This window comes from Brienomyrus brachyistius, chromosome 18 (genome assembly GCF_023856365.1).
Source record: "Brienomyrus brachyistius isolate T26 chromosome 18, BBRACH_0.4, whole genome shotgun sequence".
Taxonomy (NCBI): domain Eukaryota; kingdom Metazoa; phylum Chordata; class Actinopteri; order Osteoglossiformes; family Mormyridae; genus Brienomyrus; species Brienomyrus brachyistius.
In genome coordinates this window covers 22,860,447-22,880,445 of record NC_064550.1, presented here as the reverse complement: position 1 = coordinate 22,880,445, position 19,999 = coordinate 22,860,447, and the positions used below count along the sequence as shown (strand labels likewise).

General features: G+C 43.9%; 1 protein-coding gene across 1 annotated transcript in view; it reads right to left on the bottom strand.

The window, feature by feature from the left end:
• bhlhe23 (basic helix-loop-helix family, member e23) overlaps window positions 1–19,999 on the bottom strand; it is a 67,542-nt gene that overhangs the window by 7,936 nt on the left and 39,607 nt on the right. The window contains exons 5-6 of the mRNA XM_048984425.1: window positions 832–963; window positions 414–563 (exon numbers count right to left, since the gene is read on the bottom strand). The gene's annotated coding sequence lies outside the window, so the exon portion shown is untranslated. The remainder of the gene's footprint in view (window positions 1–413; window positions 564–831; window positions 964–19,999) is intronic.

Genomic DNA, 19,999 nt, shown 5'->3' with positions numbered 1-19,999 from the left:
TGCATGTGTGTTCACGGTAAAAGCAGACCCAGAATGCAATACAGTAGGTTCTATTCCAGTTGTTTGCTAATGTGTGCGCGTTAGCATGTAAATGTGTTCGATTACAGGCACTAGAACGGAGAGCCGTGTGTCACATGTTTGTCGTGTGGGCCTGCACGTCTGCATTCCACGATAGGGAATAAGAGGGAGTTTTCCGGAGCCTTCCCCACTCCACCCAACCCCGACACCGGGCGGAGGGGTGGAGACATCTGTTTGGGGGAGGTGTGCGTGATGGAAAAGGGGCGTGGCCGACAGAAGCTGCACTCAAGCGTGATTGGTCTGCGACACTCAGACAACCCCTAGTTGCCTGAAGCCGTACGTGGTCCTGAGGGAGCTGGGGGGGGGGGGGGGCGGGCTCTGTGCTCAACACAAACCTGAGCATGTGGCGTGCCGGACAGCTCTTCAGTGATTGGCTGGCAGGGTCCCGCCCACCTCCAAGCTCATCCTATATTCCAGTTCTGCTTTTATGGGGAAGATGTCTGGTAGAATTTTCCTGCAAAAATTACCATGTTGCAAGGCTGTTTCTAAAAAAAAAAAAGAAAAAAAAGAAAGTATGCATCATAAAACCATAACATGACACCACTGGCGTTATTTTATCCGTTTATTTTACAAAGTTTTACTGTATTTTAACCAATTAGCGGCAATATTTTTTTTTGAGATCTGGCCATCCCAGATGTAAACAAATGATTAGGAGATCCATAAACGAGGCAGGCTTCTAAACACTCTGTAAAATATTAGGGCATAATTATTTTACCAGGCACCAGATTTTCCCATTGCTGCACTATAATATACCATCTGTGATGTCTGTTCCACTCCTGGTCAGCGTCAATCCCATCATGCTTTGCGGCCCCCCCACCATCACTCTGGCTGTCAGATCTTCATCAGGTCCAGCGGATGTATCACTGCAGTACTGGACTCTGTAAACTACATGGTGACCTCTTAGAGTTTACCAAGATAATTGTGTGAGGACAGACTCTCTCTCTGCTGCACCCTCTGCCCTGATCTCCCTGCGTGTCTCACGTTTTAACAGCACCTACCCCTCTACCCATTGCCAAACGTCATGGGTCTATATCCATGCACATTTATCTCATTACACGTGAAATAAACCTCTTTGGATGAAAAATATATACATATGCATATAATACGTAATATTTTCATTTCCATTTTACAAGTGCACTGCTTATCAAAAACCAAAAAGCTCTAGATTCACAATCAATAAAATGACCCATCCATCCATCCATCTCCTGCATCCACCTCTCCTCAGGGCCGCAGTGTTCGGCAAAATAAAAACGGTGTACTAAAGACTAGCCCCATTCGTCCTTGAGCCTTACAACAACGGTTGGCTTTTTGCAGTTAGGAAAAGCAAAGAAATTTCCTTAACAATAGTTTCTGTTCTGCATAACAGATGGGAAACATGTTTTTTTTTTTTTTTTTTAAATTCCGCAAATAATGTAATTTGTTAAATTACATAGCTCCTCTACCCGTGAAGCAGTTTTGGAGGCAAAAGCGGGTCCAATTCGTTACTAGCTAGGTGTCCATAATATGTTGGCGTCCCTAATAAATTGGCCCCTAAGCATTTGCTTTCCTCTGGATTTACAAAAGCAGACAATTCATGCAGCACGTGATTCCCGGTGCTGTGCAGTTTGGGTTCTTATCCCCCCAGCTGCATATTTCAGCTGGCAGGTGATACTCCCAGCTGTCCAAAATGCAGTATCGCTGAGCTGGTAGCTGAGCTGGCCTTTGTGTGCCAGTACGAGCCAATATACACGCGTTCGGATGCCCTGCCACGTACTGGTGTTAAGCACAACATCTCCTGCTGTGCGCTTTCTGGGGAGAGGTCCCGGGTGACTGCGAGCGCATTTGGATCAGTAGATATTTGAAAGTGGATGGATGAGAAAGATGCAGAAACAAACGGCCCTTTCATCATCGTGCAGTTCAGTGCTGTGAATCCGGTGATATTTCACCGTTTGCTATATTTGCCTTCCTGCATGCAGCCAGTGTAGCTCCACGTCAGACCATAGGGGGCAGCGATGCTCTTGTCCGGGGCTAGCTAACATGCCCTAATAAAAGCATATTCACTGAGTGATGACAACTGCCCCATCGCACTCTCCAACGCAATCTAATGGCTGTGTACGTTTACACCTCCTACGCTGCACCTCGGTGTTGCCACATCATTATAAATGACCCCTCCCACTGTAAGCACAGTGTTTTTCAATTGGTGTTTAGTGATTCAGGGAGGAGCTTGAGGAGGAAGGCTAGTCTATAAACATTAAAGGACGTGCGTTCCTCCCTAATCCGATTCAAAAACTGAAGACTTCCCAATTGACAGGTAAGCATTCGGACCCACTAAAGCCACTGATGGTGTGGTCAGCAGTGCTGGAGAAGCCACTGTCCTTTATCTCATCTCCTGCATGTTTATTTCCATGCTCTTGATCAGGCTTCCCTCAGACATTCATAGACTTAACAAACTGGGGCCCATCATCGTTCTTGCAAGTGGCCCACTGTTGCAGTCAGCTATTTCCATGGCTGCCCCTGGTGCCCGTTTGCTTTGAGTAGGCGTCACCAGCACGTGCAAATAATGCATTGTGGGAACGTTCCTATTTTTTCCTAGAAAAATCTTAGAATCTTTTTTCTGTACAAAATAACCCCATTTATTTCAGCCCAGTGTCAATGTCACCTAACTCTCTACCAAGAAGACGGTTGCATTCCAGTTGTTTGCTGGCCACGCCGTTTTCGTCGCAGGCAGATAAAAGGCACTTCGCATGCTCGCACACATGCGCGCACACGTTCTGCGAGCGCGCATACGCTCTGAGGAGGACATCAAACGCCCGCATCCCCTGAACGCGAAGGCCAGGTCTTTGATCCTCCTCTGGCAGCCGCGATTAGCTCCAAGACGTACAGTCTGAGCCTTTGGGAGTGGGCGGGATCGGAGCCCATATGTTGCCGTGCCGACTTCCCTCATCCTGTTGCTAATCACACGCTTTGTCTGGAACCTCGGAGCCTCCGCGACTCGGTAGCGAGGGGTGGCGAGGAAGCGGCTGTCCCCTGCCGACATGGCGGGACCGGAGAGCCGCCGCACCACCGCTGACACCGTCCCGAAAACCCACCGAGCACAATTAGACTAAACCACAGGGGAACAGACAAACTGTATCAATCAACAAGGGCAACACTTTCCTCACCATCTTTACATTTACAAAATATACACGGCAGACTGTTAACTTTAGAGAACCTGAAGTCTCACTGTCAATCATGATCTTGCATTCCTGATACTATTTATACTTAATTCCATACACATCGACTGATTTAAATACTAAATCCAGCAAGAAAATAACTTTTAACCATTCATTTTGACAGAATAATTAGCTAAAATAATACAGATCTGTCCATCCATCCATTTTCGAGCCACTAATCCGTGTCAGCATGGGCCCTGGAGCCTATCCCAGGCAGCGCAGAACACTTAAAAGGCTTAAAATAAGACAAATGTGGGAGAGATTTTGAAAGGAGTTTCCTTTAAGTCAGTATTAACTAGGGCACAAAAATAAATGCCTGATTTCTATATGAAAATGTTTCACTCCCAAAAAATAACTGAGACGTCCACAATGAAGGCGCAGGGTCATTATTTCCTGCCAGGAAACAATAAACACTTTGAAAATCGCAGCCTGACCAATCAGCACTATTTACACCATTTTACACTTTTATCTGTAGTTCAGCCAAACACAACCCATTACAGGCCATTTAAAGGAAACTAAATTTATACAGATTTTAATACAAAGGCTGATCGGGAAGAAAATTAAGAAAATCCACATGGTCCCCTTGATGTCCACCTGATTCGTTGAGGCTGGGACCACCAGCCATTGAGCTTGATTGATGAACCCTGTTGCCAAGGGCAACAGCCAATAGAAGGTCAGCAAGGTCACATGAAATGCCTTTCCCTCCAAAAAACTGTTCTTTCCAAAATATAATAAATACCAAAGAAAGCAAATAAATAAATATGCGCACTAAGGGGCACGAGGGGGATAAATCTTCAAGAGTACCAGGATTGGATTCAAAATAAAAAATGGTGAGAGTATCAAGGGAATATGGTATAGTATGCCAGAGTAATTCATCCATGCAATGTCCATATTAATCGGAAGGACATTACTGATGCATGTGCAGAAGAAAAACCCACCTCAACGAAAAAGCTGTTTTTTATGGCTGGTAGTAAAATTAGGAAGGAAACTTATTATTGGGAAAACAATCTTTAGTGCACGTGTCTGTGTGTGTGTATATATATATATATATATATATATATATATATATATATATATATATATGGTTGCTGAGGGGTGGGGCTTGTATGGCCTGCTTAGCAACGAGCACTACCAAGTGAGGCTGATCTTTAACACAGACACGTCCGCAGCCACCAAAGACGCGGCGAACCAGCCGCATGCTGCATGTAAAAACTCCCCCCCCTAGGACCCGGGGCTCCTGTCTCTCAGTAGGGGCTTGGGAGCCCTTGTCCTGTCCTCACTAGGACCATCAATTAAACTGCAGGACTACCCCCAAACCCCCACAATATTGCACAGGAAATCTGGAGAAGCAGAGCATATTTCTGCACCACCTTTAGAAGAGGAAATCCATATTTAATTCACTAGCCACCCCCCTCCCCCCAAAAAAAAATGTTCTAAGTGCTCCTGCAAGGAAGTTCAAGCTGAGGATCTTTTCCAGGATGGCGGGGTGGGTGCATTTTCCATTTATTTTTCACTTCTTCCTCTCCGGGTTCTAAAAGCGGAACCGATTAAAAGGGTGGCAGCCCCGATGCCTCCCTCCTCAAGGGACAGGATGTGTCGGCCCACATTAACTTCCATCAGCATGGCGACCTCTGGCCATGTCGTCATGGCGTCGAAAGCCTCTAATGTGCAGCCTTCCCGGGGCCGTAAACAGAGAGATAAACAAACATCATCCACGGTGGGACTACAGGTCACATGGTACCATATACGGTCATGTTTACCTTTTAAATACAAGCCCATCGACCTCTGATTTCCATGTCATGCATATAAATGACCATATATACGTAAATATAATCTGTTGTTCCACATCATTAATTTATTCATGCTATATTCCAAGACTCAACAATGACCCCAGAAAGATCGTAACGAGTGTCACTGCTATTCCGTCCCATTCAGGCTGCCTAATGTATAAAGCATAATAAAAAATGTTATTAATTTAATTAAAAGACAATAATGTGCAGATGTCGGCACGTGGGTGAATAATAATCCATTAACCCCACACATTATATTCCAAACTGTTCAGAATTCATCTAAAATGTAAGGCGTCAATTAATGTGTGCGACATTCTACGGTTAAATAATAGTTATGTATTATTATTCATATCAATAAAATTAACCCCAGTAGCAGTTGTAATATTTGACTCGAGCAGGGGAACCAATATTAAGCACTATTATACTTATCGTTTCTAATATTTTGTTACATTTATTTTAAAATTCAGATGCCTTTGTCTAGAGCAGCTGTCAGGAGTTTAGGGGCACACGGTATATTACGAAAGCAGTGTTAGGGAAGAGCAGTGCAGCGATACACTTGTCACTTTCTGATAGTAATATTCTGGCATACTCCTGTGAAAGGTCACGGCAGCGTGCTTCGGCCACAGCACAACGAAAAGGGACGGAGGGCGTTCAAGAAAGGGGTCTTCCAGTTTACTTTCTGAGAAATGCTGGGAGAAAAAAAAAAAACATTTTTAACAATGTATTTAAAGTTTAACTATTCTATTTCAGCCCAGGACATCTAAGGAGAAATGCATTCGCTGTCATTGTGTGTTTCTGCCCTGCTTGTTTAGCGTTTTGTAAAATTAACGGCATGTGAATCGTGTGGTTTTTTTTCTTTTCTGTGTCACATCTCTGAATGACTGAAGCGAAGTGTGGAACAGGGGATGGAAGGTCTGAGAGTGACTGTGCGACCGGAACCCTTACAGATAAAAAGGAAAGACAGAGAACCCTGCCAGGCGTTACGGTGCGTGCACGTGCACGTGCGCACACACACACACCTGAAAATGCTTGCGGTGTCACTGCGCAGAATGATGCAAATAAACCCTGGTTTCTGTGCAATATAAGGATTTATCTTAAGATGATGCTGGTAAGGCTTTATTGAAAAACTATTTCAACAGCAGAAAACCAGAGATTTATAAATTATACATTTAATTCTGACTGCACATGAATGATGAATTCACAAATTCTACTCCATTCCAAGCCATATTACTTGTCAAGTCTACAAGGATGTGTACACACACACACACACACACACACACACACACACACACACAGAAAATCAAATCTGATTTTAAACAAGCACAAAGTATGTCTAAAAAAAATGTACAGGTTAAACAATATATGAACGGAGATCAGTGCACTGCAGAATGTTCAAACCACTAATAAATAAAAATGAAATAAAAAGGTACTACAGTGATCCAGACAAAATTCTAATGCCGAATCTAGCAAATACTAACAATGCTGCATTTTAATTTGTGGGCAAGTAACTGGGTGTAAAGCAAGCTGAAGGAGATTAAATACATAACATGTTTGGAGCCAAAAATTAAAACCTGAATGCAAAATATTTCACAGAAATTAGCCACTGTTTTGCTTGCTGCTGTTCTACAAATGCAAACAAGAACATATTTATACTAGAGAGCCTGTTAACTAAACCAAAGAGTTTTAATACAGTTTTAATAGAATGTGCAAGCTGTGTTCCAACATCGCACATTACATCAAAACAAGGCTATTTTATCAACATTCCTGTCTGTATGTTAAGCTGGTTCCTGATATTTTTTTTATGTATCAGCATAAACATCTTTCCTCAGCTTAAAGCAATTCAAACCTTAAAGAAATGTAATCATTATGGCAGCCAGATCTACCTTCTTTTGTAAACATGCAAAAACCACGTTACCAGATGTGTAATTTCCTATGAACTCCAGTACTAAATTAGCGACAGCAAACGAACGCCTGCGTACTCGACACATCTACTACATTTCCAGATCATGCGGAAGGACACACCCCCGTCAAACACACACGCAGACATACAGAGTGCACACAGCATGCCTCAAACTAATTGTAAAATAAAGAGAAAACACATTGATTAGCATAGAGACAGGTTTAATCTAATCAAGCGGCAAGTACAAATTAGGCAGTGTAAGTGTAATGAGTTGGGAATTAATTAGCAGCATAATGAGACTATGTACATCCACCACCGACGCTGCGGCCAGTGGGCCCCCATAAGATGGTACCGTACCTTCCCTTACCGCCTCTCTCTCCCTCACTCTCTCACTCACTCCATCTCACTGAGTCAGCCATTCCTCTTTCACATTCACAGCGGTACCCCGGACTGGAAAACGAGGGGCCAGATCTGAAGGGAGAGAGAGACAGACACGTATAGAAAAGACAGCATTCTCTGAAGATATGGTTGGCTGTATAATTAAAGAAATCCCACCTCCAGATACATACTTACACCCCCAGTCCCCAAACAACCCCTGACACACCAATTTGCCCACATCCCACTTCATACAGGAAGCTTAGTCTGTCAGGGCTTATGTTTGACTGCTCTAAGATAATATATTATATATACACACACAAAAGCACGCACCCTATGCTTAACGTTTTTAAATGACACAAAAAAAAATTCAGCCACTGCGATGCTGCAACAGCCATTATATATATATTTTTTTTTTTCAAAGCTGCCAGGATATTAGCTGAAATGCAACAACTTTAAAATTCAGTGGACTAGGTTCAAAGAATAAGGCAGCAGACGCACGCACGCAGGAACGTGTCATCTTCACGACGCTCTTCTCTAAATTACAAAATCAGCACATCAAGCAAGACGTAGGTGGTGGTCAATAGCGGTCTAACACGGACTGTGAACAAGACCCAGGCTGTTCAGCGTGTGCTTATTTACAGCGATACGCACATGTATTTTATCTCGTATAAATAATACAGACCTCTGCTTGAAAGGGCTGGAGATATAAAGAAAGATGAAGCAGTCTTGGATCAAACGTTTTTTTTTTTTTTTTTACCGCGTAGCAAGCCGGTTCACCTCGGGGGAACCAGGCCCAGCTCGGCGTGCTGAGCCGTAATGGCGGATTATTCACATCATTTAGCAAACGATCCCCTCGTACGACAAAGCAGACCTCGGCCTGTCGGCCCTCATTGAAAGTACGATGCGTTTACCAGCGTTCATCTCCACCCGGTTCCTCGCTTTCAGTGGTTTAGGGTGGTTCTACCGGGTTCCTTCTGCACGCGTGCCCCTGGCTGGGCGCTATCGGCGTAACATACGTAACTGGCGTACTGATGTTGCGGCAGTCTTGCGTTACGCTTGCGCAGGAACCGCGGAAAGCTAGCGTTACGATCTGTGAATCGCGCTGATCGGCGCCGGTGCCGTTATCCTCCCATTGTTTTAATTTAGCTACGTTGCATTCCAGGTGTACGGAGGCCTCTTTGCGCACGCGTCACGCATCGCATTTCCTCTCATTTTCCCTGTGCTTGAAGGGTAACGGCTGTCGCCTTGGTCCCCTACTAAAATGAGCCCTCTAAAACACTCGTATTAATTAGACTTTATTTGTTCATGCAAATGAGTTTAATTAAAAGCAGACTTTGCGCCGCGGCTTCAAAGGGAAGAGCTGGAGCACCACCCAGCAGCGTATGCGCGGGTCCTAATGACGGCCTACATTTTGCCTAATGAGACAGTAATGCAGTAATTTGCGTATGCTAACAGTGCTACACAATATGCGGCCTTCTTTCAGTGTAACTGTGCGATACTCGGTCTCCGGCTTATCGGTTCTGCTGTCAAACACTGCAGCAGAAAGACTATATTCATGTAGGTACATATATATAGTCTTGCTCACAGAAACCGCAGAACCAATGAGGGGGCATTTCCATTTATCCGACCGTAATTAGGTTTATGGGGACAGATGGATGGATAGATCTTCATATAGCATTCATAGCACCAAAAAGTTGAAGAAAAATTAAATGGCTGTGAATAAAAAAAGGTGCCTCTTCTCACCACTGACCACGCACAAGTGCGTAATTGGCTTCTTTTGCACGCTGCTGCCTCAGTACAATGGAAAAGTACTTGTTTATCGAGCCTTCTCGGGGGTTAAAGTGACCAGGAGAAGAACTGCGGAGAAAAGGTTGGAGCTGGAGATCAGATCAGCACTTTGGCTCCATCTCATTGGTTAAAAGAATATCTCCAAATGCTGGGTTTCAGGATTAGGTTTTAAAGAACCGTAAATTGCCTAATTTTTCTAGAATGTAATATATTGATAGAAACCCAGATGAATTCCATGGTTGCAATCATTTAAAGCACTTTTGGGGGGTGAACACATGTAAACTCATTCCGGTATGCTAGCAGCGTAGCACCCATGTTAACAGGCACGCTACTAAATGGCAGCAATTCTGCCAATCCTCCTAAGCGTGCTGCCTGACTGCTCTGACAAACAGGGTGGTTTCTAGCTTCCCTGGAGAAGGAGGCAACATCTCGCAGTATATTCATCATTCACACAGACAACTGGGGGACAACTTCAGCCGCTAGACACTTACGCAACTCAACAAGGAAGCTTTCAGGTTGGGGGGTGGAGGGGAGGGGACGGCCTTCGGATCCTGTCGAGTGCGTCTCCCTCTCAAAGATGGCAGCCACCCGAACACGCTTTTCTTGACGTGCGCCGCCCGTCTCCGCCTCAAGGGGGCATTGTGTGATAAAATGGCAGAGGCGGTAATCCAAGGCATCCGGAGCTAGGCCTTCCACGCCAGGGCCGTGCCGAGATGCGGGAAGGGGGCTCGCGTGCCGGAAAGCCGTATTTAAAAGGGGAGGGGGGCGCCACCCCATCCATTCAGTGGCAGTCAACCCAGCGATGTCCTCATCCTGCCTCTTCAAGGCCTCAGTCAAGATGATCCAAAGAGTCGCCAGGCTGCCGCCTTCCCCGCAGAAACACGATTTAATTTCTTTATCCCATTCAGGAGGCTCCGCCGCTGTTTGTTCCCCACAGATTGATTGTGTGCCCAAGTGAGACTCGGCAACGCCTGGCCAGCACTGATAACCGGGACGACCAGAACCCGGCTCTGCAGGCCCCATTCACACCCGAGTTCATTAATGACAAAGCCAAAGACGGGCCTCCTTCTCGGTTAATTGGCCCCCAACTGTCTTTCAAAGTCAGGAAAAAAAAAAAAAACGTTATTTCCTACGTGCCTATAAATAAATAAAAAAAATGACGGTATTATCGATGGATCGCGGGATAGTGGATGGGAAAGAGACCAGTGTAGAGTTAGGAGGAGAAGATGACAGACGCGGTTCATTTCGAACATTTTGATAAGACAGGAGGTTTGGGTGGAGGCGGCTAAATCTCCAGCGAAGGCGTGGGGGGTGGAGGTGACAGGTGCCCGTCTCATATTAGACCCCCCACCCCGTGTTCACTCTCATTGCAGAGCTGCATCAAATGCCGCGCAAGCATCCCAGAGGCAGCCGGTCTGACTGCTCCATCCTGAGCAATCAAGGAATAAAAAAATAAATAAACACAGGACAGGGGCTGTAATGAGTCGAAGAATATCGTTTACGTCTGTAAAACGTGATAACCACTGCTACACAATGGATTCTCGGGTGTAGATATTTTTGAGGGCAAAAAAATATTTGGAAATTTCTCAAAATTATGCATAAAGAAGTCAGTCTATGCCTGCATTTTCATTTGCTAAATAAACAGTCAACTCATTTTAACTTGCCAGAAATGGCTGGTAGATTATGCTATTAAAATAAATCTATGTTTAAATGTATTACATAGCTGATGCTTTGCTCTGAAATGAAGCTTAGCTCAGTGAACGGGCGTGTATTCTGCTGATAGGGGATCAACCACTATCTGAGATGGTAACGCGTCTTGCAGTGAAACCTTGTAATGAGAATACAAAAAGTCTCCTCTCTGCTCTGTGTGGGGATCAGCCCCAAAATGCCCCACCCTAACCTATCACCTGTCCCAGCATGCCTTGGGAATTTACAGGCCCACAATGCATATGGCGAGCATGATGGTGAATGGCAGACTCTCTGGCTGATGACTACTGTGGCCCAAGATCTGCTGGAAGCCCCTCCCCCATGGTCCGGATCCCATGTGAGTGGGTGGGGGGGCTGCCGCTGACCTCGTCCTTCTGTTTTCATCTGCTATCTCCATATGACGGGCCAAGGCCACTGACCCTTGGCTGTCTGTGCTGACCATGGCCAGGCGCCTCAGACACAGCACACTGCCGAGCCATTTTCACAGAGAACAGTGTTCATAGACAATCTACATTACCGCAGAGAATATACACCATCTACATTGCCATATAAAATATACTGTACACCATCTACCTCAGCACATAGAATACACATAATCTACGTTATATACCATCTACAATCACACATTATACACATTTACATTACCACAGAGCATAAATATACACCATCTACAACCACACACACAATGCACACCACATTAGCAAAACATAATATATATTATGCACTGTGCATTACCACACATTATATACCATCTACATCTCCACACATTACCACATCAATCTAGGTCATGTGCACCACAGACTAATGTTGACTACATTGAAAAAATACAAAGCAGTAGAGCCTAATAACACTTAATCAGTTTATTTAACTGAAAACACCACAGAGCAGAAAAGAACAGAACAAGCCTCTGTCTCTCTCGACATACACCGCATATGAAGCAAATCTGGATGCCCCCCCCCCCCCCCCCCCCAGGACAGTATTGAAGTACTATATGTGCAGCAGCAAAACGCAAGTGAAGCAAAGCTGGAGCGGGTGGCGTTCCTGCGCCTGCGGTATAAGTGGTTTTCGGCAGTCGATGCGCAATGACGCGTTCGCCGCAAACACTCAGAGTCCTCCCGATTAAAGAGTGTCCCCGAACGGTAAAAGCTTAACACCTACCGATTAAAAGCCCCGTGTTTTCTGCTTCTGACTGTTTTCTTGCTTGATAAGAGCGTCAAAAGCGAGGAACGCGAATACTGTCTCAGTACCAGAACAGCATCCGGCGCAAACGTGTCATGTAGCCCGCTTCTGTCCCTGTGCTAAAATGTGCCGTGAAACTCCATCAGGTTCTCCTATAGTGAATTTTGCTTCACAAAGCTTGCGCCAAACTCATAATAAAATTGGTCAGATGGGGATGCAGTCAGCTGCTGGAGGTCATAAAGAAGACTTTGAAAACAAACACTTCAAAATCACAGGGACATTATGGTTCTTCACAAGAACACACCCTGCCAGCTTTAAAACTCACACGGCGACAAGGACACACGCACGTGACTCGAGTCACGTGTCCAGCAGTCACTTTTGAGCTCCCCGGTTCGTTAACTAAATTATTGCCTTGTTGAGCAAACCGCAGACTATAATTTTACTCAGAAATCCCACAAGTCAGTCCAGGCTATAAAACAAATCCAGGGGGTCACTAAAACCAGGACATTACTGCAAGGGAACGACTAAACTCGATGCAAAATACGATCCTCATCTCTAAAACCCAGAACTTCTCACTTCACTCCAGTGCACTCTAACACCAAAGCATCTCCAAATTAATACAATAAAACACCAGTAATCAAGAATTCCCACCGCTAATGCAAGCTTAGCCAGCAATATATAACCTGACCAAACACCAGCTCATGATACGGAGTGATAAACTTTCACTTTCGTCCTCACTTTCGTTACAGGACAGGCAAAATGTCTACGAAATGTCCACGTTGACATACGGAACCCAGCTATAGAATATACGGGATTCTGTTGCTTGTATGACATTATACATTTAATTTTCAACCTATGGGTAAATCAAATGAAGTCCTTGAAGTACCCTTCTGGCAAATTAATCTCCATCCAGTGACATATTGCTTTACTTACTCATCCATTTAACAGCCCTTCTCCATGATCACTGTCCCGCTAATTGCTTTTTAACTCTCTTTGATTACAAGGTCAATTCTGAATGGCTAAAGAGACCAGTCTTAAAGGACTCCACTTCCTACTCCTTCCAAGTCGAGGCCCAGAGCATCACGCCGTGTTAAAGATTTTACTTTCATGACGCTATTCATCATTTTGACGCCAGAACATTAGACCGTTAACATACTTTGTCATGTGCCACCTGCACCGTGGACAACTGAGGAAAGTGCTACTTTTCAAATTTTTTTCCCAGAGTTGCAAAATACTTTTCCGTCCCTGCACACATTGACTTGAATCTTTCCCAAATTAATGGATAAGAATGACAACCGGTCACTTTATCTTTAAGGAGGTGTGGAGATGCATACGTTTGTAGCTGTAACTGGGTTTGGGATTTAGTGGCTGCAACTAAACATTCAGATGTAAAGGGGGAAAAATGTTGTTACTACATCCACGAGCTTTGCACTGCTAAAAAATTAGTGACGATTAAATTATTAATTTATTGTCAGTATATGTGATATTGATCCTAGCACATAATATCCTCTAGATGTGATTTCAAACGCTAAGAACATTTACACTCCACTGTATTTCTTGGTAGCTTTAGCTACTAGATCATTTTGTTTGGTTCAGTTGATTTTCCTGGTTCCTCCTCTGCCTTCATCAGATTTTATTTTACAGAGTAACTTGATTAGAAATTCAGATATACTCATCTTTTCAGTCCTTTTTTTTAGTGTTGCGTGTGTTAAATATATTACACACACACACACATAGATGATACAAGCCGGATACACACACGCACAGACACTGCAGGATTGAAAAGATGAGCACATCTGAATTTCTAATCAAGTTACTCTGTATATGTTGTACAGGCTAATTTATGTTATCCTGCCACAACCCAGACCAGGATCAGTGCTTAGATGATGACTAGATGGATTACCTCAGTTGTTAATTTGTAAACCCGAATGCATGTATACAACTGAAAGCAAAATCAATAGCTATACCTGTACATCTTAGTATTCATTTGGTTTATGTTGTACTGGCCCTAAGAGTTTGACGTGAATTTAACAATACAGTAGTCAGGATGACTAGATTCTTTATGTAAAGCTGAAAATAATTTTATTGTGGGTAGCTTGAATATTTTGGGATTTAAGCAATTTACCTTGTCTAAAAATAGGCTACTAACGAGCTGTTATTATCTTGATAGGATAGAAAGATTTCTTTTTGCGCGCATATCTTGCTTCGGTTGGTGCCACTCATTATACGACGGGCTGTAAATAAAAGCTTACGCGCATCCACAGCGGCATGTTTGGGAGCGATAACCCAGCGCGTCTGCCCATCTACGCGCCTCCCATCCCGTCATCTCCCATAGAACAAAACAGATTAGCGGATTATTGTGGGACATACGACGGCGCAGGAGCTGCATTGTCAGCGATTGCTTTTGTTCCCGTAATATTAAATGCAACCGACGGAAGTAAACAAACGACACTTAAAAGTTCACTGCAAAATATGAAAAGATGGTTACATGCAAATAATGTAAAAAAAAAAAAAAAAAAAAGTACCCTAAAACAATATGCTATTTATCGCGACTGAAAAATCTGAATGTTTATGTCTGGCCTGACTGGTTATATATTCGAAATTAAATGTGAATATTTTGGCAAATACGGAAAATATTTTACCACATCTCATAGCGTTTTGCAATGGAATGCAAATTATAGGCTTATTCACCAGAAGCGAAACATTCTAATTATATAGCGTAATTATGAATACATAAATGCGATTACTTAAAAAGTAAACACTAACAAAAAATACGATGGAAATTGCCGCCATGTTTTCAAAATATCAAGTCTTTTGAAATCATATCCACCAAACTCAAGTCCTACGGCTACCCCACGTTCGCTGGCACCTGAACCCACACACGACAGCCAGTCTGAAGACTGCAGAGGTCCTGTTTCACAATTAACTTGCAGCAGCTGCTGAACTGCGGAGGCACGTTTTTCAGGTCACCGGGAGATGAAAAACACACAAAAAAGCAGTAGGCCTAAGAGAATTAACCTAACAAATGTCACGACGTGAAATGAGGTAACACCAAAGAAGGTACAATTTACAAGGGAACTACGAGCCCTCTGCGGCTTCCCCTGCATTTTAAATCCAGTAATATCTTATTCTCAAGCTTGCTCTGCAAACACGGCCTGGGATCTCGGTCAGCATTCCGCGGATTATCTTGCCGTGACACCGTTCCGGTGCTGCAATGACTCCAGCACTGCTGGGTCTCTAATAGGTTTGACCACGCCGGCCGGATGATCAGTGACCGGCGGTGGTAAGTGCATTTCACCGCTCTGACCATGCTGGTGCTGGTGATGGGGGGGGGGGGGGGTCAGCGGTTCATAGCTGTCATAATCCTGCCGCATTTCCCCCCCAGCGCAGCGGGCAAACAGCGGCGCCGCCTGAGATAACGGCTCTTTGCCGTCTCTTTCTGCACCGCGCCGCTCGCCAGATGCTCGCTTTGCTCACAGCTCTACCTCACCAGCCCCCCCCCCCCCCCAAAAAAAAAGCTGCCGGCTGATCAAATCCCGCGTTTTCCCCGCTCTCAGGTTGCCTGTGCATCATTTGATCGCGCGTGTTAGGGAGCAGGGCCAGGGGGACCCCAGTGTCACTTTATTTTGTCAGCCCGGAGCAGCTTTAATAACCAGACTTACCGCGGCGTATGGCATTACTAAAATATGAGGAGTGGATCCTAGGCTGCACACTGCGAGCAACTCGCACAAAAAGCGCGGCTCGGGAGCCCTAATAACTCACAGCGCTTATGAATTATTCCCAGACAGCGGCTGAACGCTTGCATCCAACTGCACGTAGGAGATGAAGGCATATTATTATAATCCCATTAAATAACTCAACCAATTACATTTCCGAAAATCGAGCGCAACGTTTCACACTAATTATGTAAAATATGTCTACAACCAGGAAAAAAAATCAATTTTGAAATCTCTAAAAAATCTAACAGACTACAAACAATCATTAATCATCTGAATGTTACGGTATTTTATTACATTTGCTTTAAGATACCGGTATTGCTTCACGTATCGGCAGCTCAAAGCTGTAGGCCTGACGGACGAGCGCAGAACATTCTGAGGGATTCTTTCACTAAAAGGCCCCTCCACCCTCTTCTATCCCCTCTCCCCCTCACACAAACACACAACTCATTATACATACATAAACAGATTAACGCGGAGATTTTCCAAATGTGTGTGTGTGTGTGTGTGTGTGTCTACATATATACACGCACACACATATATACATTTATTTAAGTCGCATTGCATTTGGAAATACACAAAGTATTCAGTTACATAAAGCTGTATTATGCGAGATACTCTTAAAATATACGGAAATCGGCAGTGCTGAATAGACGCATTAATCACTGTGTAACGATGACGGCAAAGATTATCATCACTGGCCATATTTGCCTGTTTGCAGCCAGGATGTTATTTAATGTACAAGGATGCCACCAGAAATTGTGTTTTATTTAACTAAAATTCACGAACCTTACTATCTAGAAAAAAGACTATCGAGTATAAGGTGCAAACGTTTACCCTGAATGCATGACACGGCAGATACGTTAGCTATACAATGAACTTAAAACCACTTAGATTCAGCAGTTAAAGTGCATATAAAACGTCCCAAAGGAACAAAAATCTAGCTACAATAATATTTATTATTGATTGCAAAAAAAAACGCGTTATTGCTGATTTCTGTCAGTATTTCGTTTTGTCACCATACTAACTGAGAATGATAGAATTAGTCTAGCAAAGCAACTAGCTATTTAATTGTTACTACAAGTAAAGATTCAGCACACACACACACATACATATAAATATATATATATATATATATATACCTACACACACACACATATATATATGCATACATTCATACATATACATGCATATTATATTTACATACATAGATGCATACACACACACACACACACACTCACAAATTTTACATCAAACACCAAAGAGGCAGCATGAAGAGTGGCATTATAGTCTAACTCCAGTTTTGCGACTTTCAGTCGCAGCCCTGCTACCCAGGCCCATCCGCAACGTGTCAGTGTCTGCACGCTGGGCTGGACTGACATTCCATTCCAAATGTACTCGGGGTGTAGCTGCTCCAGCCCTTCCCCCTGTGCTATCTGGGACACCCCCGCCCCTACCCAGCGATAAGTGGCGGGCAGAGGGACTGGTCGATGCGGCACCATGGAGGCGTCTGTCTTACCGCCACCGATACCATCACAGTGACAATGCGCGATGCGGCTGACAAACTGAAGTAAACATAGTTAGCAAACGCTAACTGTAAAGATGTCAAACGGCAACGCATACAGGAAGCGTCACGGCTTGGGATCTGCGCTATCAATCACGCACTCAGAGCTGGTGTAGTGGGGTCAATGATAGAGTCACCATTAGCATATCTGCGCCATTAGCAATCTTAGGCGCTGTTGACAAGTGGAAAAATCCAGGTTGAAATTTTCAATGAAAGTCAATCGGTTTTCTTCCGCCTTACTGAGAGAAAAACATCATGAGTAACCGATCACAATTTTCCAGGTGTATATATACATAGCTTTACGGTACCTGAGGCTAGCCATTTACATCCAAACAGTGAGTACCTAATCACATCACTCAGTGGTGATTTCGAATAAGAGATCAAATCATTACAGCAACTAGCTGTTCCTTAGTGATGTGCCTAAGGGTCAAAGGTCACCCCCCCACACGTATAACAATGGCCAAAATAGTCTATTTTAAATGTGTCTTACATGTAGTGTTGAACTAACCTGTGTCTCTTAACAAAATGGGGCATTAAATTATTTTAAAAGACCAGGATCTGGTAATAATATATTATAATCATATAAATAACGACCCAGGAATGCAGTCATCCATCACCTAAGTTCCGTTCAGTATAAGTAGAACAAGAGAACACATTCTAGCCCAAAATTCTCTTATCTACACAAAGACTAGTGTACGGACCGGCCCTCACAAACACCATGTTCTCAATGACGAGAAAGTCAAGAGGAGCCCAAACAATGCCTGTAGATTGTGAAGTCCTGCCTCTTGACTGCTCTAACATGCTCGTGTTTGGGTGTATGACTTGTCATTCGACGCACAGGGACGTTTCACCAGAAGCGGTACAAAGGTGAAATCGCATCCTATAACTCCATAATACACGAGTGCTCTACACAATTTCCAGAGAATTCGCTTACCTGCTTGCTTGCTATGCATTACACTGGTTATAACATCTCACAGCATTCAGGTGGTGATGGCATAATACCTGAAATTAATGCAGTTCAAATAATGCAGCGTTAAAACACCGTTTGAGTAGCTGTGTTTTTGTTATTAAAAAATAAAAGTCAAAAGCTTAGAGTGACTGACAGCACAGGTGTGAGTGATCTCACTGCAGCATTAAATATGCCCCCCCCCCCCCTCCATATCCCCCATCCCACACAGCGCAGACGCAGAGCGGTAATTCGGAGCTGCCCTGAGAAACGAAAAGGAATAAAATTTGACAGGAGAAAGGTGATGCGCGCCACCGCATCAAAACATACGCGATGCGCAAAGATGTAGGGAAAACCGACAGCAGGACTGCAGCTGAGAGAAACGAGTTATTACAACCGGACGTGTAAATGACCTCAATTAGCTAATTGGGACAGTAACAGCTAAGGTGTGCGTGGCGGGTTGTAAAACCAGAACTGTGGGTCACTAATAAACATAACAATACAAAGTGGAAAATGAAGAGGGAGAAACGGGAATGACTAAGACGAGACAAACATAGATGAGTAACGCTCATATGTTCTGGAGGCGGGGATCGGACCTTGAAACCAGAGGTCCTCCCAGCCGGACGTCAGTGAGATGGTTTCAAGCTACACGTCTCCGTTATAAACATTTAGTCATACAACAAGCATGATTTCATGCGCACGTTACATATTCCTCCCTTAGTCCGTTTCTCCACTAGCGCTGTGATTTCAGCACTGGCTACAGGGAGATATAGAGCTACTCCCGGATTATAGAGCTGCGATAATCTGACTGCGGCAGAGATATTACCCGGACTCCAGGGCACGGCGGCAATCCTCCTCCTCGGAGCCGGAAAATCTCAGGTCCAGATGTATATGGGATTGATAACCGCTCATCACACGACGGCGCTGAAGTCCAACCGAACAAAACACTCGAAAAGTGCCTTTTGCCCCATGCTGTGCTAATGACTATTTTACAGATAAGGGATATTTAGGGTCACATATATGTATATATATATATATATATATATATATATATATATATATATATATATATATATATATATATATATATATATATTACCTTTGAGACAAGATCGATTTCTCAGTCTAATAGAGCCCCTTAATTGGATCAATTAAAAAGCAAAAAAACGTAACATCCTCCACCAAAGCATGGTAATTTCCAAACTCATCCCTTTTGGTGCACAGGACAGAGAATACAGTAGCAAAAGGTCTAGACATCTACATAGCCTTCCTAGATAAACGTATGAAATGCATATTTGCATATACATTTTTTTTTCACGGCAAACTTAAGGGGATTAATTAAGAGGCATCATTTATATTTAAAACTCATATCTGTTTTTTTGGAGGGGTATCGGGTGATTTGGGGTTAATGAATGTGCTAACAGACGGGATTTACTGCGCTTTGCACATGAAAGCGATGGAAATCTGAGGGGATTAAGGGCGCCGAAGACCCCGTCTGATAACACGCCGGTGGACAATAAGAGGAATGCCGAGTGGCGCTCTTCCGCGGCCGGCCCGGGGCTGCACAAAAGCGCTTTGAGGAGGGGAGAAGGAGCCATCCAGCCCCATCCGAGAACAACACATTCGGTCAATAAAAAAAATAATAAATACGTTAAAAGTCACCAGTCTGACTAGAAAGGCACCATGCGCAACATAAAGCCAAGATGAGACATCTCTTTAGTTACGCAACGGTCTTCAAAGTAAGAGGAACATTTGGATTCAT